A 22329-nucleotide genomic window follows, 5' to 3' on the forward strand; every position below is an offset into this window, starting at 1 on the left:
TAAAACAACTAGCAAAAAAAATGTGCTTGATCACAGTCGCGGCACTTAAACGTCTCTTTAAAATTTGGACCAGTCAGGAATTTCAGATATCCTAACGCCCGCGTTGTAAATATTAATACATTTTTAAATAGGCGAATTTGCGTCGGCACTTTGTCGGGGAGCAGAATTCCCCCCACAGTACTTACACTGTAATCTGATTCGACAAAGTGCAAGCTACATATTCTGAAGTTATCATTAGGAGCCCAAAGGGATCTTTTCTGCTGACCTGTCGAGAAATAGCAAGCCTCCATTTCTCCCGTAAACTCGGATCTTTAGGAAAAAAATATGAACGTTTATATTTGTGTATATTTCTTCGCTGTGTCATATGTCCAGTTAGGCACGCAACAATAAACCATTTTAACCTACAAATTGGAAAGAGAAACTTGACGGCAATTGGCCCCAGGGGCTCTGAAATTTGGAGAGTGGGTTGGTGACCACGGGGCCCTTAGCTGAGTCCTGGCAGTTCTTCCATTTATTTCTGCCAGCTCCTCACTTTCATCTATCCTATCAGACCTTCCTTGGTCAACTCTAGTTTTTTGCCGACCCCGACGCTATTAAGTTTCCGAGGCCTAGGGAGTCTTTCATTTTCACGCCCTTCTTGGCCCTTGTCTTCCTTTGGCCGATACTTTCATTTTTCGAAGTGTCAGGTCTCTTTCTGTTTTTCTCTCTGATTAGGGTGGTTGTACTTCCTCTTAAAACAATAATCACCACCACCACCACCATGGCGGTAATTTGGAAGCACGTCACTAAACAAATGTTAAATGCATCTCAGCAACCGTCCATATACTGCAAATCGTGAGCCCATATAAATTAAAAAACGACAAAACTCTTTATATTTCTTGTTAGATAAGGCCTTACCTTATAAAATGAAGTTTAATATGTTATTTCTTCTCATAAAGGGCCCCATACACGCGCAGACTTCTTGAATACTTACCTGCACAGACTTTCCTCTGGGAGGTAAGTCGGAAGTATGCAGTTGCCCACACACGCTCAGACTAAATGATTATTTACCGAGGAGGTTGAATACGACGCGCTCAGCTGTTTTCTGTTTAAGATTATGCACTTCAGATGGTTGAAAATTATATACGGATTGAAATTAATTAGATAGTCCGTATAGAAGATGAGTTGTTATTTGGACATAATGTAGTGCTCTGCATAAAGAAGACGCGCAAGAAATGATTTCAGTTTTCATATTTGTAGGTTATCACGTTTACATTTATTGCCGCAACTCTGCGGTAGCGCTTTCGTCGCAAAGTCTCCAGCTGAATTCAAGCAGCGCCAGAATGTCAGAGTCTTGCCTGCAGACTTATCGGCCATACACACAGAGACATGTCTGAAGAGACTGGTTTGCGCAGACTTACCTTCGACTAAGTCTGCGCGTGTATGGGGCCCTTGAAACCTGTTGCAGTAACACACGTAATCATAGAATTCGCGCCAAATAACAGAACATAAACGCGAACCTAGCGGTGGAAAAGAGGAAAAACTATTACCCCGCTTTTAATGCAAGAAATTGGCTTTCTGTCAAGGCCTTTTAGTATCTAGTAGACTTTGGTATTACTCGGTGCCTACGAGATACTCAAGGCCGGGAAATACAGCTTCCTTCAGTTGCAAAGATGTCCCGCTAGTAGCGTTGGCCTTTAATATCTTGCGATAGTGTATGTTCTTTATTTTTCCGGAGGTAAATTTTTGGTATGAGGAGCATTTATAAACGTTATGTTGGCTGCAGTTTTATAATATTTGATATATTTTTAGGGTATTGGTATTTGTACTGGATTAGATTTGTAAATCGTGGTCTGAAGGCAGTCAGACTGTTTTGAGAGAAATCCGCTGTGACAAGTTTTCGGACTGCTGTTGATAGCACTTGAGTAGTTGTATATCTGACAGCGGAATACAGTGATTGGAAGCAGTTAGACGGAATTATTGGTAAGTTGTTGGTTAGTCAAGCAAAGTAGAGAGTTGACTATTGTGACGTCGTGAACTACTGTGGAATACTTGCTGAAAATTGGGAAGAGGTGTTTACTCGTCAGTGCTGTAGATTCCTATATTATTTTCATAACTTTAGCCTGATTCCGAGAAGCCTTCAGTGTTTCAGATTTGAAGTGTGACTGTACTGTAATACCCGCAAGGAATATTTGTTTTGTCCATTGCTTGGAATTAAAAAATATGGGTGGTTATGTAATGCATGTTAAGTAATATTTGCTTCTTAGCATTTGACAATGGGTTACAGGTTACAATCGTACAGTCTAGAAAATTCTGGTGATAGCGATCTTGTATTGCCCAATTGTTTCATTTTATTTAATGCTTCATATATTATGGAAGGTAGGCCCTATTGATTTTCATTATCTACCATTGCAAATGTTTCGTAAGTATTAATCTTTCGATATTTCGCTGAATTGTGCAATGTTTCAAGTTTTCCGCATTTGATGTACTAGGCGGCCATGATAGTAGTGACGTCTGAAAGTTGTGCCTTTTTTTTCCCTCTTACTAATGGCGGTATTGATTCCGAAGTTCTAATTGTTACTAGAAAGAATCCCCGACACGACGCTTGAAATTCACCTGTCTTCGTCGTTGCCCCGAGCTAATTGTTGATTGTTGCCGTAAATCTCTGTGGAATTTAAATACGTTTAATAGACTGATGATATTTTTCAGAACATCTGTTATAGGAAATCCAGGACATAAAATGTTTTGCGAGCTTCTACAGATAAATCTTGGCATTAGGCGTAGCAAACCAGCTTAACGCTACTAGGGTCGACGCTTGTTTTTTTTTTTACGGAACGTGTTTTACTCCAAATATGGACACGTTACATCATATTGTGAAATGGTAAATTGACACATTCCTATACATCAGATGATACATTCTCATTGGAAGTTTATGCAATGAAAATTTAACGTAGGCCTGTTTTCAAACTCTTATCGGCGATGGTCCCTTATGTTGAGGTAGGGCCCGTTTACTGAAGGCAGTAGATAGATTTTGAATCGTGCGATTGATCCTAGCGTTTAAATCTGAACCATCTGATGGGTGTGTGAATGACGATAGGGTGGTCCATTCTTACGCAGATTTTGGAAGTTATTCGATGGGTAGCGAACGTGATATGCGGGCGAAGTCAGGTTTGGGCATTAGATCGGATGTAGAAGAAAGCTGGTGAATTTCAAGCGATGCAGGTTCTTAGCACAATTGTTCACCATCACAGAGGTGCTCTTAACATGCCATAACAGGCTGCCAACGAAGTTATTCCATAGTGTACTAAGCCCATTAGTATAGTCGCTGGCTTCTCACGAGGTGCCCACTGTTTGAATCCAAGCCAATTTGTGGGATTTTGAAATGAGTCTTCGTTGTTCAGATTCCTGGTAAATCTGGAGGACCTGTTGCTGTGATCAGACAGCCTTGTAAACGTAGACTTCCTTGCTTGCTTTGTACTGATTGATATATAAATAGCTTAAATGGAAAAAAATTAATAATTGGATTGCCAGAGTTTTATCTTGATTCGATGGTGTCGTTACACGGGATACTAGAGACCTAAGGGCCACTTTGCGGCTCTAACCTGGGGGCGTCATCCTCTGGACCTAATAAATCCAGCCCAGTGGTCTTGTCATTTACAATGCAGACATTTGAGAGCCTGTTGAGTGTTTTGTGACGGTCGTCGGAGCTGCGCCATGTTGAATCTCTAACCTTACTTTAGCCTATGGGGTATGGAAGTTTTACTGTCTGGCCTCGTTTAGTTCCCCATTTACTACCGTAAAATAAACTGATTAAGTCGTTGGCTTGGTCTTCCTTTGCTTCACTTGCCCTACATGGTTCAGTTCGTAATTTTCTTGGTTAGCTAATTTACCGAGCAAGTGGCTATGCGGCCTGCATTTGGGAGATATGTTAGAGCACCATTTTTGGCAGCCCTAAAGAGGGTTTTCTATGGTTTCCCTTTCTCACATAGCCTAAATGCTGTGGGTGAACCTTAGGGCCATGGAGGATTTCTCCATATTCCTAGTTCGTTCTTATACCATCGTCGTCATACGACAGTGTAACATAAAACTAATTGTTTAAAATGGGAAAAACTTCTTAGCTACAGCAGCTGCAGGCTCCCACACTTTCTCCTGAATGGTACTGTTTTGTTGCTGGGGGCTTGCTTAGTACATACCAACTGAGGGATTGTTACCATTGGTTTTTTTACAGCATATTTGTGGAGTATTGCAAGGCATAAGGAGCAAGACTTCGTGAAGGTGTTCGTGTCGATTTGCCATTATTTGTTGGCTATAGTTCATGTTTGTGGGTTACTGTAGTCACGTCCTAGTTTGTGAACCATGGACAACGGCTGAGTGGCCTAGTAAGTGGTCCTGAGAGTCGGGATACCAGTTGCTATGGAATGGGAGTGGGCATCTCGGACGTATTCTGAGTGGTGGCCCTCCTTGTGCTCAGGCGGCTAGGATTATACAATTCACCGGTGGTCCATAACCCGTTAGAGGAGAGATCCTCACTTGGACTATGTGAAAGTAGGGCAGCATCCTCCTTCATGAATTTACCGAGCTCAGAACACTTTAAGTAAGCCTCGGACCTATGGGAGTAATGGAGTCCCACTCCCATTTGACAGGCGAGAGACTCCTTGGAAACAACTTGGCGAACGAAATGGAATTCGATGGGGAGCTATCAATATTAATGGGGCTTATGGAAGAAAGAAGGTAGAACTGGCTGAGTCAGCAAAGAGGATGCATCTGGATGTGCTAGGAGTAAGTGATATTCGGGTAAGGGGAGATAATGAGGAAGAGATAGGAGATTATAAAGTGTACTTGACAGGTGTTAGAAGGGGAAGGGCAGAGTCTGGGGTACGGCTCTTTATCAGGAATACCATTGCATGCAACATAGTTTCTGTTAGGCACGTAAATGAGCGAATGATGTGGGTAGATTTGTCAGTATTCAACAAAATGACCTTTGTCATTCTGGACTCCAATCAGCGTTTCTCTAGAATGCTTTCCCCGTCATTTTTATTCCCAATCTTGGCATTCAAGTCACCCATTAGCATTTTGATCTTTCTTAATCTTTGTCAGGACACTTTCAAGCTGTCCATAAAATTGGTCCTTCTCTTTTGGCTCTGCTGTTTGTGCATAGCACTGTACGAGATGAATATTTTTAACTATTGTCTTGAACCGTGCTGTAATGATGCGGTCTGAAATGGGGTTCCAGTCAAGGAGGCATTTTCGTGCTTCTCTTGTCAGCAACAGTCCCACTCCACTTTGGTCATCTTCCTTTCCTGAATATAACAATGTTTTGCCATCTCTCAGCTGATGCTCTCCAAATCCATTCCATCATGTTTCACTCGGTCCAAGCACCATAATCTTATAGCAAAATGAAATGTCGTATGGCTTTTTAGTGCCGGGAGTGTCCGAGGACATGTTCGGCTCGCCAGTGCAGGTCTTTTGATTTGACACCAGTAGGCAACCTGCGCATCGTGACGAGGATGAAATGATGAAGACAACACATACACAGAGCCCCTTTGCCAACGAAATTAACCAAGGATGGTTAAAATTCCCGACCCTGCTGGGAATCGAACCCGGGACCCCTGTGACCAAAGGCCAGCATGCTAACCATATAGGCATGGAGCCGGAAACAATTCCCTTCAAAATCTGTTTCAACTTCCCTGCTTCGTACATTGTTTGCACATTCCAGAAACAAATTAGTCAGTTTTCATTCCAAAAGTTGTCATTGAGATATCTGTCTTGTTTACTTTTGTGTTTCTGTAATACTTGATTCTCAGGTGTGCAAGTTCTTAGCCCACAGCACCCAAAACCCAGTGGAGGGGCTGCCTCCTCTAGCATCTAGGCGTGCTGACTTTGTCAGGGTTTCTTCCCTTAGCCTTTGGAGAACCAACTCTCTGTACAAGGCAGTAGCCTCACCAGAGCCCCGTTAGCCACTATTTTAAAGGTTCCTGTAAGGCCTGTACAGCTACCGTTGTGGTCCTGGGGCACACAAGGTCCTCACTGTACTTCACCCTTACAGGCATTCCCCTACTTCCATCGTTGCCCATCTCCCACGAAGTGGACGAGGGGTTGGACTTATGGGAGACATATTAATAGCAACAATTGTGAATATTTCTCAACTAAACTAGTTTCTTCATTCTCTGGTGGTCGTGGTGGTGCCGCTTTTTTTTTTTTTTTAAGATGTGCAAGAATGATTCCTGGTACAAACAGGTGGAACAATGACAGGAGGGTACTCGGAATGAGGAAATAAAGGCTAATTTAGGAATGAACTCGATGGATGAAGCTGTACGCATAAACCGGCTTCGGTGGTGGGGTCATGTGAGGCGAATGGAGGATAGGTTACCTAGGAGAATAATGGACTCTTGCTATGGAGGGTAAGAGAAGTAGAGGTAGACCAAGACGACGATGGTTACTCGGTTTCTAACGATTTAAAGATAAGAGCTATAGAACTAAATGAGGCCACAACACTAGTTGCAAATCGAGGATTGTGGCGACGTTTAGTAAATTCAGAGGCTTGCAGACTGAACGCTGAAAGGCATAAGTCTATAATGATAATGTATGTAATGTATGTATGTAGATATGCCCCCAGTGGAGGTGAGTTGCATGTAACATTTTTCTCTTTATCAACCTTCCTGCCATTTGCAAATCTCTGGCAGTACGGTACCAGGAATAGAACTCACTCTCAAAAACAGCAGCCAATTGTGCTAACCGTTATGTTGGCGGACATTATTAACTACAAAACGGACATATAGCATGACTGGAGCTGCAGTCCTAACTATGAAACACAGGTGTTCTGCATGACATTGAGTGGGTCATACAGACGAAACTATTCACAAATTTGTGAGATGTCATCAGAGCTGCAATAAGACTTTACCTGCTTCAAAGTGCTTCTTTGATGAATTACATTGGGGGGGGGGGTGTCTTGTATGAGAGATTCATTTTTTATATTTTGTCTCAAAAAGCCAGGGGGTCTAGTACATGAGTAAATACAGTACTTTGAACCAAGAACTTGTTCCATCATACATTCTCACTGGAGGCTGATTTTCAACATAGGTGGTCTTGGTTTGTTTTGAACGTAAATAAATCATTCACTTGATTCAATAACATTTATTACAACTCACGAGTCATAATACACATAGTACAGAATATTGGCCAATGTGGGCAAATGCACTTGATGTCACATCATCTCATCCCACTAGAGGCGCCCAAGCTACCAGTTTCTAATCTCCCTCTGTCCACACCACCTCTGGGTGGACATTCAAAATGCATACACTGAAGGGTGCTGCCACATTTCCTAAAGTGGTGGCAAGCAACTAGACAGGACTAAATGGCTAGGGTGGAACATGCTGCTTCCCACTGTTGAATCACAATGACTCAGCATAATGAAATTGCCTGATATGCCCTCATGAATTTCAGTTCAAGCACCACACAAGCACTCGTGCATAGTTCAGGTTCAGTAAACAAAATGAGTTCGTAATTTTAATAAAAATAACATAAGCAACACAGAAACACAAGCAACAAAAATAATTTACGTTAACAGAGGGTACTAAATAGTTTCTGTGTCTTCAATTATTACATGATGTATGAAATTAAAGAAATGAACGATATATATATATATATATATCAGTTCTCAGTGCAATTCACAAACACACCATAATTATACTCTGAAAATGACCAAAAGAAACAAATATTCCCATAGAAACATACATTAGTGTTAACCAGGATGATCCTGCTTAGTGTTCAACAGATAATGGAATTAAATTCTTTACACATTGTTTATGAACACCACAGTTTGTTCTGATGGTAGCTACTCTTGCAAGTCCATCCTTCCCAGGGTGAACGAGTAGAGAGGTCACTCACCACCTCTAGGTGAAGAGCCTTGGTAGCCAGACAGATGAACAATGCGTTGTAACTCTTCATTGTCTTGTCTGCTTCTTGCATTTCCTCTTTCGACAAAGAAAGGGCAGCATAATCAGCTCTTACATTAAAAAATGGGGGACTCTCTGGCCACAGAGCTGTCTCATTAGCTGTTGATGCCTTGAATCTAAAGCAGGTTAGAAGTTCGTGTGGATGACTTTTCTGACAACTGCCCTGGCCATGGGAATCCAAAATCTTTCACGTAAGGATGCAATTACAAGTTGTGTACCTACATGCAAAAGCTTCATCATAAATTCATTTAAATTGGTACCTATCAACATGACAGGAAGTGCACTTCGTGACTCAGGCAGTTCCTCTTCTGTGTGGGACGAGATTGTCTGGCCATGATTCATTCGGCTCAGCTAACCAAAATGGTCCGTGCCACCACAGGTTCATACCGCATAGTTGTGGAGCAAAACCTCTGGATATTAAATCTGCTGGATTGCAACTGATACGAATTTCTTCATTCTCTCTTGTAAGGGTATTCTTGAATGGAAGAGACTGTTGGCCACAGATGTTTGCAGCAGGTAGCAGATGTGATTCAAGGTAAGACAGTGGAGTCCATTCACCAGTATTGCTTGCCGACTGGGAGAGATAAAACTGGAAGCGTCTTGTGGAGTAGTTGGGCATGTTCAACTCTTAGTAGTCGGTTGCTTCACTGGTGCTAACCTGAATTTTAAACGTAAGTCTGACACAGGTCTGCCCCCCCCCAAAACACTTTTTTTTTCAAACCATACATAAAAACAAACTCCATAAGTTCATTCTGAAGCATCAGAAAAATCCTGAATTTCTAAATCAGGGGGGTCCCTTACACGTGACTAACTGCTCAATATAAAATACTCTTGCTGCCTGTAGCTGAAAGTGAAGTTCTTCCCATTCTCCTACCAGTTGAGATAGGAATGTCATCCCAGTTCAGATTGACTAGTGAAAGTTTCTGCATAAAATTCTTGAAAGAAATTAACAATGGACTAACTCAGTTGAATCAAATATTGATGCAATGACTGATAAGACCTTTTTAGTTACACGAGTATCAGCAGGATAGGGACTGTCTGAATACGGGTTGCCACAAATGAGAAAATTATTGGTTATTGGATGCCATTATAGGCCTAAAGATTTCATGCTAGTACCTTCATTAAAACTTTAAACAACAAACTGCACAACATTGGAATGCAGTACATGAGCTTAAAGCAGTGACCAAGTGACTAATGTGAAATCGAATCTCTTGGCTTAATTCTGTTCGATCCTTGCACCCGCAGTGAGAATAGTCTCTTGCTCTGCTCAGTTCGGCTCTGTTCTGTTTGGTTCAAACGAGCTGGCATTGTCATAAACGCGTTAGGGTTTTGAATCCATTCCTGGAAGTTCCCTCGTTAAAGTAAACTCGTTCCGTTTTCTAGGTATATGCTAAGTGTGTGACCGTGGGATGTCTTTCATGCACAGGGAATTAAAGAATCCTCCAGAAAACCTCTACAAATGTAATATCCACACTGGTACATTTGAACTTGGTCTTGCTGGTTGTCTTGACCAGATTGCTGATTAAGATTAAATGCAGCCTGGTCATTAATACATTCAGGTCACAAAGGACTGCGTTATTGACTGTGGAATCAGATTTAATTTGCTGGCCAGTTGTTTAAGCGTACCTACTGCACAAAAGCATCCATAAAATTCTAACTAATTAACATAATTTGCTCATTTTTCATTCATGTCACTGAAATTTGACTTACCCATACTCCATTCCTAGGTCTGCTGGTTGTGGTGCATCTCAAAATACTCCGGTAAGTAAAGAGAAACACCACAATTTTGCATCTGCTCTGGCAAATACCTCTTGGTAGGATTGTGTTTCTTCTCAGTTGGTGGAATATGCATAGGGAAATTAGCCCATACTTTTGTCTGTAATCTCGTGGAGTGTGTCCAGAGGAAGGATGTCCTCGGACAGAGTACTTCAGCAAGTTTACTTGAAGTAACAGCCCTCAAAGGTTTATTCTAGTTGTGTAGCCTGACTTCTTTCCCACTATCTTATGATACACAGTATACACATTCAAAATGCATATCAAGAAGGTAGAATATGATTTTCCTCTACCCCTTACCTGCGTGTTGCATGATGGGAAATGGCTGTCACCTGATGCTGTGAACGCGTGCCCCCTCCCCTCCCATCACTTTCTGGTATTCAATGACATGTTTTGGTTTACTAACCTGTTCTCTAGGAACTTGGCCTCTCTTTTGAGCTTTCCCATTCCAGTTACTTCAGATTTATGCTTAGTGGAGAGAGAAAATGCTCATCCTTTCACTTTACAAGTGTGTGTGTGTGTGCGTGCGCGCACACACTTTCTTCCTTTTTCTTTCTTTCTTTCTTTCTTTCTTTCTTTCTTTGAGACTATAGGTTTTAGTTTCTTCTTTGAAATATCAGCTGGCATATCTCCTGTTCAGCCTAACTGTACCAATTGCATTGGTTGACCTGCTTATATGCAGCTTCCAGCTGTTTGCCAGGTCTGCTTGGAACATAAGCCTCCCCATCTCCTAGTCTTCCCACCACTTCTCCCTCGTCACTCTTGCCCAGTCCTCTCCTCTTGATACTCTCTTCCACTCCTTTTATCCACCTGTCTCTTAGTCTTCCTCTTGGTCGTTTTCCTGTTATCTCCATTTCATGCATCCTCCTCGGTATACTTTTGTCTTCCCCTTATGTGTCTATACCATCTAAGTGTAGATGCCTCTATCCTGCCCTGTAGTGCCTCTTTAACTATATCTCTAACTTTCTTGTTTCTCACTCATTCTTGTCATTCCTACCTCCCTCCTCAGAAATTTCATTTCACTTGCCTGTATCCTACTTATGGCTCACTGCTTCATTACCAAAGTTTCTGCTGCATATGTCAGAATAGGTACATAGTGCAGTCTGTATATTACTCGTTTGCTTCTGAGGGACATCTGTGCTCCAAACCATGCTCAACACTTTTCAGGAATGCTGCTTGTCTTCCATATTCAGTTATTTCTTTATAATTTCTTCCACTTTCCTCTGATACTTCCCAGGTACTAAAAACTCAACCTTAGGCTGTTCCCCTCCAAGCATTATCCATCTAATAGGTCTCTCCTTTCTAGTTGTGGTAACTATCTTGCTCTTTTTAGCATTAAATTTCATTTTGTATTGTTTCACCTTCTCTTCCCATGCATATAACTGTTCTTGGATATCCTCTTCCTTTTCTCCCCAGACTAATAACTCATCTGCAGACATCGCTTTCATTTTTCCTTAATTTTCCTTGCCATTTTTGCCATTAGCTTGTCCATTACTACAAAGAAGAGCGAAGGTGACAGAGCACTTCCTTGTCTTAATCAAATTTTTTTTTTTTTTTTTTTTTTTCTTTTTTTTTTTTTCTGCATACCTGATCACATGTTTTCCCCAAAGTCCAAGAAGGCCATCAGTAGATCTTTACCCCACTCATGATGCTCTTGTAACAGTTTTACTGCAAATATAGTCTACTGTGGACCTTCCTGTTCAGAAGCCATACTGCTTTTTTCTTAACTTTTCTTCCACCCTCTTTCTGATTCTATTCTCCAGTATCTTCAAAACACCTTTGCACAGTGATTTATCAATGTAACTCCCCTATAGTTCTTAAAATCTTTCCTATTCTTGAAGATGGGTATAATTATCCCCTTCTTCCAGTCTTTGAGTCGTCCTCTCCTTCCATACTACAACACATAAGGCCACTGTTTCCCTACCACTCCTGCCTTCACCATCTCAATACTTGCACCATCTAAACCTGAGGCTTTCTGTCCTTTCAGGTTGTCCAATGCTACCTCCACTGCTCATGTTCTTTTCTTTTTCAGTGTTTCTTCCTTCCTGCTTCTGCTTTCTTCCTCAGTGCAGCCTCCTGGGTTTAGTAAATCATCAAAATTACATACAGTACTTTATTTCATTTGCTCTCTTCTTCCATCATGTTTGTCTATTTTTCCTTCTGTTACCTTTTTAGCTTCTTCCTTTTTGGTTTTATATTCCTGGATTTTCTGTTGTCCTGTTGAAACCACACTCTAAAATCTTTCTTCAACCAAACTGCCACTTTGTCATTCCACCATGGGGTCCCCGCAAACTTCCTCTGCAGTTTTTACTAATGTCCTCTGGAACCTTTCCCATTCCTCTCCTGTTTTTGTATCATCTGTGGGTAAGTTGTCTTATTTTTTCCTGGTATTCTTCATTGGTTTTCTTCATTTTTCAATTTTGATAAATTTCTTGCTTCCCTTTCCTTTATTCTGTTTCATTACCATTAGTCTGTAGTCACTATCTAGGGCCCCTGATGGCATTACCCTGACATCTGTAACATTTTCCTTCATTTCCCTGTTGATCATGTAATCCACTATGGATTTTTTTAGACCAGTGACTGCTGTACCAAGTTATGTATGGCTTTGTCTTCTTCAACCAGAGTTCCTGACAATCGTCCCATTTCTTTTGCACAGATCCAGTAGCCTTTCCCTTTACTTCTATTTCCCCATCCTTATGCTCCAAGCACATTCTCATATCCCTTTCCATGCCTACTTGGGCATTCAAGTCTCCCAATTACAAAGTTTTTTTGGCCATTCAACAGTCTCTCCAATTCTACCTCAGTCATTTTCGTCCTGTTGCGTGAATTCTACTTGTGGAGCATATAGGCCTATTGTACAATTTCCCAAGTTTCTCCTTTGACTGTTATTTTGACTTGAATCAACATGTCACTTATCCCTTTTACTTTCTCTTACAGTCCATTTCTTACTATCACTCCTACTCCATTTCATTTTCCTTGATTTCCTATCCAGTACTCCCTCTGTGGGTGGGGGATGCAGGCAAAGAATACACCCACGGTATACCTTGCCTGTCATAAGAGGCAACTAAAATGGGTGACCAAGGGATGATAGAATTACAACCATGAGACGAATTGTAATTAGTACCACCACGCGGGGAACACCATGGGTCGCTTTTACTTGCGCATAGTACCACTATGGTAGGTACACAATAGGTTTGCAATTCGTAGCGACAGTGTGTGAAACAGGGTGAGTTTTACAGTACCTGTGATTAATACCACTAAGGGGCACCATGGGTCTGCCTTTCCTGTGATAAGTACCAATTATGTGAGGAATACCACGGGATAGTAAGTCCCTGTGATTAGTACACCTATATGAGGAACACCATAGGTTTGTGTTGCCTGTAAATGGCGCTGCAATGTCAAACACCTTAGGTCTGTTACAGGTGCGCATTACATTACCTGTGAGTAGTACCATAATGTGTGGAATACTGCGAGTCTATGCTACTTTTGATTAGTACCACATGACAAATACCATGGTTCTACTTTCCTAGTAACAAGTACTATTATGAGCTGATGACCTGGATATTGGACCCCTTTAGACTACGAGCATCATAGATTCAGGATTGTGCTTTAGCAGTCCCTTGTCAGTAATATTGTTTAACGCTAGATTCTGGGAATGTGAGGCATTGCATGTCTGATCCACTGATTGATTGTTTTAAATTCATATCAATCGATTCATTAATCAAGTTTTGAATTCTGCTCAGTGAATAATTTTGGACTTTTAAATTGTCATTACATTTCGTACCATTAAGGGCTGATGACTTAGATGTTAGTCCCCTTTAAACAAGCATCACTATCCAGTATAACAAAAAACCATTCTGCAGCTCTCTTACCTCCCCCCCCTCCATTTAGTCTGCCATCCCTAATACATCCAGCACTGGGCGATTTGGATGTGCAGTTAGAGGCGCACGGCTATGAGCTTGCATCTGGGAGATAGTGGGTTCTAATCCCACTGTTGGCAGCCCTGAAGATGGTTTTCTAAAGTTTTCCATTTTCACACCAGGCAAATACTGGGGCTGTACCTTAAGGCCACGGCCGCTCCCGACTCCTAGGCCTTTCCTATCCCATCGTCTTCATATGACCTATGTGTCAGTGCAGCGTAAAGCCATTAGAAGAAAACCGCTAGCAAAATCCAGTTTCATCTTTACTTCATGTCTACAACCTCTTCTACTTTTCCAGTCAATGTTTAAATATTCGTTGTTCCAATTCGTCATTCTGTTACATCCATCTGGCTTTTTGTTCCTTATTTTCCTCAAAGCAGGCTGATATCCCTCAGACGTGCTAGGCTTGTTGTGACTTCACCAGAGCCCAGTTAGCCATCTTTTTCAGGATTCCTGTAGGGCCTTAACAGCTACCGAAGCGGTCTGTGGGCATGCATTGTCCCCACTGTACTTCACACCCATAGGCTATTCCATACTTCATGACGTTACCCATTTCAGACGGAATAGATGAGGGGTTGGACTTACAGAAGACTTGCTTGTTAGTCTTCTAACAAGATATGGAGAAGAGTACCAGTTGTACAAAGTACGAAGTATAGCCTTTGTCAAATAGTGTTTCACACAGGTTTTGTACCACATTTGTGCTTGTGGGAAGATTTAGTATGTTACATCACCACCTAGGCCCTACATAAATTTTGAAGAAAGAGCAGTGTCCAGAACTGGATTCACAAATTTTGTAAATTTTGATGCTGAATCTGGCATGTTTGGACCTATTACTTTACAGCTAGCACAGACGACCTCCAAATTTTATGTGGCTATCATAAAGAACTATGTCCTCTGCAGGGAAATAAAACTCGGAAAATTTCTTATAGAAGAGCTGTAGAATAGGCCTAATTTTTCTTAGTTTGTCACTTTGATCTGCAGTCATATAGTCAGTGAAATGTAAAAATCGTAAAATAACTTTGTATCTCTCCCGGCTCATAGTTTCTCTATAGATTGTCTCGCTTCTTTTGCTCCAGTAGTCCTGAATTTTACCTTTTTGGACTTGGCCCATGATAATTAGCAACACAAAATGTGCCTTTATTTCATCTACAGAAGTGTTGAACCATGTGTAGTCTATTTACCTTTTGGAAGCGCTCAGCTTTTTCATGGCATAAGCATTTGTTTCACTTGAAATGATTTGAGAGTGGATCCATTTACTGTAAAAAGATTGCAAGTTCAGATGGTGGATCGGATTTAAACTTCCTTGTATTTCTGAAACGCCACTGTATCTGCAAAATGGATAGCCTATGACAAGATAATTGTCTTCATTCTCCCTTTTCCAGTCTCTGAAATTATTTTGTGTCGCAGACCGCGTGGGTTTCGAAGGACCTGGTGTGCGAATTTCACTCAGTTTCTTCAATGCTCTCTGCATTAAGTCGCTTTGACTGTTGCTATTGCTACCCTCAGATTTTGATTATTTTCAGATAAGTCATTACTATCAGAATCGCTATCTAAAACACTCAGCCAGCGCTTTAAATCTCTCATCATTACCGCAATGCCAGTCTGACTGCGTAATGGATACTGAATAGATTTGAAAATAATGTTGGTCAACAACCCAGTGTCACAGACTGCATTGTTTACCAACAGATACGCTTCTGGTTCCTGTCAGTATGTATTGTGACAACTTATATTGCAAAGGGAATATGATATACAAAGACAAGAGGGACACTGCATTCTTGCGAGCCGAGCTAAGTTTATATGGGCATTGAACATCTTACTCAAGTGACCTGTACGGGTCTATCCATTGTCAATGTAGACAGGTTTCTTGCCGATGGTCACCATTTGTATCGAAGCTGTGCACTGCTGCCTGGTGGGCTTCGGCTGTACAAAAGGGTGCACGAGGTCTGAGTCTGACCTTTGATAAATCCTTGACTGCACTTGCTCTTCTTCATGCAAGACAACTTGGAGTTTTACATACTGCAGTGTTTTTTTTTTTTTCCCTTCAGGATGATCTAATTTAGGGCAGGGTCATTGTGTTGTGGTTTGGTGTTTTGGCAGTTATAATAATGCCATTATCTCTTTGGGACAAATTACAACTAAGACATGTACACTGACTTAGCAAATGTCATGGGATAGTCACCTAATAGCGTGTGGGGCCGCCTCTGGCCCTGCGAACTGCAGTAAGACGCCGTGGAAGTGAGTCGACAAGTCCCTGGTAGTGCTCTAGACTCAGCTGACACCAAATCGTTCGCAGAGTGGCCGCCAATGCTGGTCTGTTCGTGGGTGCAGGATCCATGGCGTTCCAGGACATACCAGATATGCTCGGTAGAGTTCATATCGGGGCTCCTGGGTGGCCATGGCAGTCGTTGGACCTCCGCTGCATGTTCCTGGAACCATTCCTGGGCGACATGGGAGCAATGTGGTGGCGCGTTATCTTGAAACACCGCAGAACCGTCTGGCCGCTGGAAGGCCAAAAATGGGTGGAGATGATCTCCGAGCAGCTCAACATACCGCGTACCACAGTCTCTTCCAGAACTAATAGGTGGCCCATTCCATACCAGGAAAATGCACCCCAGACCATAAGACACCAGCGTCCTGGACCACACCTTCGAGGCAGCTGGGATCCATCGCTTCATGTGTTCTGCGCCATACACGGTGCCTCCCATCGGCACAGTGTAGTTGAAATCTTGATTTGTCAGACCATATCACATTACGCCTTTGTTTCAGTGCCCGGTGACGTTGGGTTAACAGTGGCACCCATGTGCGGCGCCGGCTCCCATGCCCTATAGAACCCACGTTCCTACGGATTGTCCACTGGGAGATGTCTAGCATGGCCTGTGTTGAATTGAGCCATGATTTGTTGCACGGTTGCAAGTCTGTCACTATTGACAATCCGTCTCAGATGTTGCCGGTCACGGTCATCGAGGGTGGCTGAACGGCCGGTCGTTCGTCTGTTGTGGACGGGGACACCCGCATTCAACCATTCACAGTACACCTTGGACACGGTTGATCGTGTGAAGCCGAATTCCCGCACCATTTCCGAAATCGCACTTCCCATCCGTCGGGCACCGACCACCATACCACGTTCGAACGGTGTTGGCTCACGACGACGTTCCATGTTACACCTGTCACATGCACAGCCTCTGCTCATAAGGTCTCCTATACAACTGCCGCTGGCACTGGGGGCGTGTGGTGCGCATACAACACACCTGCGCATCAGTGCTCCGCTATCCCATGACATTTTTCAGTCGGTGTATATGCAGGAGACTGGAATTTGGCATTCCACTTTGTACATAGAGCATTGGATGGGACCAAAAATTTTCCCCTTTTTTAAAACTAACATAAATTTAATCACTTTCTATAGGAACACTTGAGTGAGCTATATCACGATCAGTTTGTTTTCGGCCTGTGAGCAACTGATGACCTTTGTCTGCTTGGGACTGCAAGTCTGTAGATGCGAACATGACTGGCCATCCATTATATCTAACGTATGTTAATGCACCTTGAGCACGCTCGTGTATATACTGTGGGCAACCAGTGAATGTTGGCAAGATGACACCCTGGCCCAAGTTATTGGCATCACCATGGAATATATAGTACTAAAATAAATATGTCCAAATAAACTACAGCCCACAGCAATTATCACATGCAGATAAGCACGTTTAGCACTCTCAGCAGTATAATGCACAATGGTGGGCTCGTTCTTCAGCTTATCTGTTATTTGATGGATGATCAACATCGCTTGTGCACAAAATGAGCAGCATATACAATAGTCTGTATTCTTTATAAGCCTTGCACAAGCACTAATATAATGTGAAATTTGTTCTTGCTTCCTAAAGGGATTTCAGAGATACGTAGAGGAATGCGTCTGTACAATATTTTGCTGTGCACCACAGCCAAAATCACAAGATTAATTTTCTCATACCAAAGAAAGTTCAGGATTTCTCTTCAAGAAAACTTAATTTCAAGGTCGGACTCGGCAAGTAATTTTTGATGAGTGCAACAGTTTCTTTGAGTTATTTCAGATTTCAGTTAGTGGGTAAAAATTATCCAAATTTGGGACATTGTCCTCTAAATTCCCTCACTATTTCAAAACTGAAATAGTGTATTAAAATCAAAAGTACCCCTTGTTTGACTTGGGATTTCAAACTATATCCGTACCAAATCTTAGCTTAATTGGTGTAGCAGTTTTTGAGCCTATCCAGAACACACCCTCATTTTTATTAATAGTATAGATTATCATAACTTCCTTCATTGTATCATCAATGGGGTCATTTTAGTGGATCATAGAAATGTCATGAAACTTGCTTTGAGAAGAGAAATTCTATGCCTGCATGTGCATGCCATTGTTGCTGTGATATAGCAGTGTGCTCTTTTATGGAATTATCAGTGTGGTGTTATCTTGCTTTTACTGTGCTTATGTTGTAAGTGTTGCAGCTAATTTGGCCAATTGTTTCCTTCCACTGTATGCTGTGTTCATACTGATTTGTTGCATGTTACCTGGGTATGTGGAAAATCATGGTAGCTAATTTGTTATTAAAAAAAAATGGGGCAAGAGAGAATGATAAAAAGTAATTTGTAATAAAGTTTGCCTGTATTGGTCTTATTTCCACGGTAAACTTCCTATTTAAAAAATCTGAAGTATCAATCCTTTTAATTGGTATTACAGTAAGTAATGCAGTGAAAAAAAGGATTCTCATTAATTTCAGATTCCAGCCTAATATCTGCTGGGCAGGGCACTATAAAGGTAGCACCATTGAAAAACATAGTGGTGGGCAAAGATCTGTTGCATATCTGAAAGGCAACAGATGTTATTTGAATGTGATGCGGGACAGGTAGTACAAATACTGTATAAACTGCAGGTTTGTGTTAAGGGTCTGTTGTCCCTGTGGTAAATGTGATCCATTCCTCTTAGAGTGCTGACCTTGGATCACCTAATGTCTGCAGATTCTTTCTCAAGCAGTTGCAGTATCCTGGCCTGGAGCCTTCCCATTCTTCGCTGTTCTTACGGCATACTCTACTCCTACATGTGTGATATCCATACAGTCTGCCCAAGCACCATGATCCTCATTTCTGTGGTCCCAGAAGAGATTTTGTACATATTCCATCCATTCCTTCAGTTTCTCTTCTGTGCTCACTAAGATGTCACCATTCTTACTAAGGAGGACTCCACTACCCTTCTTGTTGTATGCACCAGTTACTTGTTTCACTTTCTTGTACATGCTGAAAAAAATGTTTTGGATTCAGTAATTCTATTTCGATGCATTCCCCAGAGTTGTTCTTTTGCCTTATTTTTTGTCATTCGATTAATATTTCAGAGAGTGAAGACAGTTGTTGGGATTTGAGGTGACTGCTTAAATGGAGTTAACACTTGGGTAAAATTTATTCCATAGAAAAATGTTTTTATTGGGATATCCGAATGAAGTTGTCCCTTAGGGTAGGCTTGGTTGTACTGCTATGATTTGCCTGTTTTAAAAAAAAACCTGAATTTAATTATTGTGGACTATTCTTAGCTTATGGAAGGTATAGACTACCACCTTCGAATTTCATGTCTAGTCTAAGTTGGCTTCATAATGAGTAGCCATTCAAATTTACCAGAAATTTCTAAACACTGAGCTGTTCTGTACACAGCTGAAAGGTCTCAAGATACCTTGTTTTCTCAAATTCACTTTCAGCAAGAGTGATGAATGCAAAAACCTGTTCATCTCAGGCAAGATATACAACAAACCTAGTAAGCAAATTTGTTGAATTTCTGAAATATTAAGTGAATTTGGGATAAATGCAGTCCAAGCTACCAATAACTTCATGTATGAATGGAGTGGTGAACTTTGTAGATTTCTTCTGTAAACATTTAAGCTGCGATACTTTTCTCTGCTGCATCATTCCACGCACATTTTGTAGTTGCTAATCAATCGTAATATTCAATCACCAGTTTTCTTTCATTGTTGACAAATTATTTCATTGTTAAAGATATTCATAAGAATTGATCAGAAACTTCATTTACCCAAATGTTGTGGCTGTGCCTGTGGTGCACTGCTTTCCTCTTAAGCTGGGAGAGTCTCAATTCATTAGCTACACTTGGTTTCATCACTGGCAGCAGTCATCTCAACCTATCATGTGACAACCCCTCATAACGTGTGTTGGAATCTAATCTCTCCAGGTGCCAGTGGAGTATCTTGAACTGCATAAGAACTGATCAAGAGATTTGGATCGTCTCTCCACAAATGAATATGGCTTGCTTTGGTAGGCTGTGACTGGAACCACACTCAAAGCCATTAAGTATGACAACTCCTTAATGGATGTCCGTGATTTAACAGATCAAGAATGATTGGATTGTCCCCTCAGTCTGCACATATAAACTGATAGTTTGGGTTACATGTTTCATTTCCATTCCTAATCGTTTGCTGAATAAACACAATTATCCATGGCTTTAGATGTGCATCTTTTAATTTTAGTGAGATGATAGCCTTAAACTGGCACTGTTGTTGAAGAATTATTAGCTGCAGTTATTGACTGTGTAACTGAAAGAAATGAGGTTGTGCATGGACATTTGAATGTAGACATTCTAAATCTGTAAATGCATGGCACTTAAGAAACCTTGTATGACATACACCGAGTGTCCAGAGGTCATGGGAAGACACTGAATGTGATAACGAGTCGCTCTTCTGCGAGCCTTCAAAACGGCAGCAGTACGACCAGGCATAAACTCTACAAGGTGTTGGAATAGTTTTGGAGGGATCTGGATTCGCGCATATTGCTCTGCTATCCACAGTTGGTTTTGTTTAGTTGGTGCGAGGTTCATGGAGCGTACATCAGCATCAACAGCATCATTTGGAACAATCCACGATCATTAACATGAATGGAATTTTTCTTCTGTGGAAGATGCGTAGACTAGATTTTTGCCATAATAGGCAAATGTACTGCTGACAGCCAAATTTTGTTAGATAATCTCAAAGCATGAAATTCCACATCATATTTACTATAGAATCCAAAGTTACTAAAATCCTCAATTTTCTCTATCTCAAGAACACTGGGGACGATAATCTGACAATTTTAGAAATCTTGCCCATACTATCGATGTGATTAAACAGGAATGATTTTCTTTTGTAAGTGGTTTGTCTAACACATCAAAGGTCTTCTGCAATGCAATGATTATGCTGCCCTTGACCTTAAGGTATACCCCAGCATGTGCATGGTGTGAAAAATGGGAAACAGTTTTCAGGGTTGCTGATTGTGGGTTTCAAACCCACCTTAACCTGAATACACTCGCAGCTACGTGACACAAACTGTCATTTTTAACTTTCATTTCCTTGTTTACTTTTGACTTGCATGGTAGGAACCAAGGGATATTCCACCATTCAACACTTATATAATGTGTAACCTTTGTTATATGAAGACTAGTTTTGATCCACTTGGAATAATCAGTTGAAAGCAAATAAATAAATAAATCAAAAGTGTAGTGACACACATTAAAGATGAAAACTGCCTTAAAACCTACTTGGCATGGTTGACATGGGTTAGGGTCCAGGTTGACTGTTCAACTACAAATAAATGAACATTTAACATGTTTTTATTTCCACAGCAACAACATAAGAACTTTATAATACCAGTTTTTATATATACAGTTCAAAAATATTAGGGGGAATGTGTTCTTAAACATATGCAGTGCTCCACAGAACAGTCACTCACACCCAGGTATATTACCAACTAAACCTTTATTTTTTACTGTTAAAGTATACAAAAGAACATCAATGGATTCGCGTTCATTTTCAGAACGGAAATGTCCAAACGGGTGAAAACGGTGAGAAGTCCTCTAGGGTGGATTTTTATCGCAGTTCGAGAGCAGCAGTATGGTGTACGTCCTCCATCAGCATTTATCACAGCTTGGCACCTACGTGGCATGCTCCGTGTAAGGCGCCGGAGGTCACATTGCAGTATCAGGTCCCATTCTTCAATGAGTCTGTGATGGAACAGGACACCCACGGACACTAGTCAAGCCTATCCCACATGCTCAATGGGATTAAGGTCGGCACTCGCTGCTGGCCATTCTATCTCTTGAATGTCCAGTTCTCGCAAGACAACTCTGGTGATGCGTGCTACATGAGCCCTTGCATTGTCGTGGACGAGTACGAATTCAGGGCGCACACCGTATGCAGCAACCAGCACATGCTGTAGCAGTACCTGCTCGATATACCCCACAGCGGTAAGATTACTACCGATGACAAGATCCGTACGGCCATAGATACTGACGCCATCCCACACCATCACAGAACCTTGTCCGAATCGGTCGCCTTCCTGGACAACATTTGGCATGTACCGCTCACCACGGCGTCTCAATACACGTTGACGTCCATCATGCTGTGTCAGGGGAAATCTGGACTCCTCGTGAACAACAAAGGTCTCCATTGGCAAAGTTGCCAGTTGACAAGGGTACGGGCAAATGGAAGGCGAACTGTGCAATGTTGCTGCTTTAAACGGGGCTCTCGAACAGGGCGTCTGGGTCATAAGGACACTTCTCTTAATCCGTTCCTTACTGTCTGGTCAGACACCGTGACTCCAGTGACCCTCCTGAGGTCTTGTCGCAGTTCTCTGGCAGTTGCTGAACAATGCTGCAATGCACAGATGGCCAGATGTCATCCTGTGGGGTTTGTCATGTGTCCATG

General features: G+C 41.7%; 1 protein-coding gene across 2 annotated transcripts in view; it reads left to right on the forward strand.

Annotated features, from left to right (window-relative positions):
• The first annotated feature begins 1806 nt into the window (after nt 1-1806).
• Nucleotides 1807-22329, forward strand: part of Lfg (Lifeguard) — a 132646-nt gene continuing 112123 nt past the window's right edge. For both annotated transcript variants that reach the window (XM_067139726.2, XM_067139727.2), the window contains exon 1: nt 1807-1962. The gene's annotated coding sequence lies outside the window, so the exon portion shown is untranslated. The remainder of the gene's footprint in view (nt 1963-22329) is intronic.

Source organism: Anabrus simplex, chromosome 2, assembly GCF_040414725.1.
Source record: "Anabrus simplex isolate iqAnaSimp1 chromosome 2, ASM4041472v1, whole genome shotgun sequence".
NCBI classification, from domain to species: domain Eukaryota; kingdom Metazoa; phylum Arthropoda; class Insecta; order Orthoptera; family Tettigoniidae; genus Anabrus; species Anabrus simplex.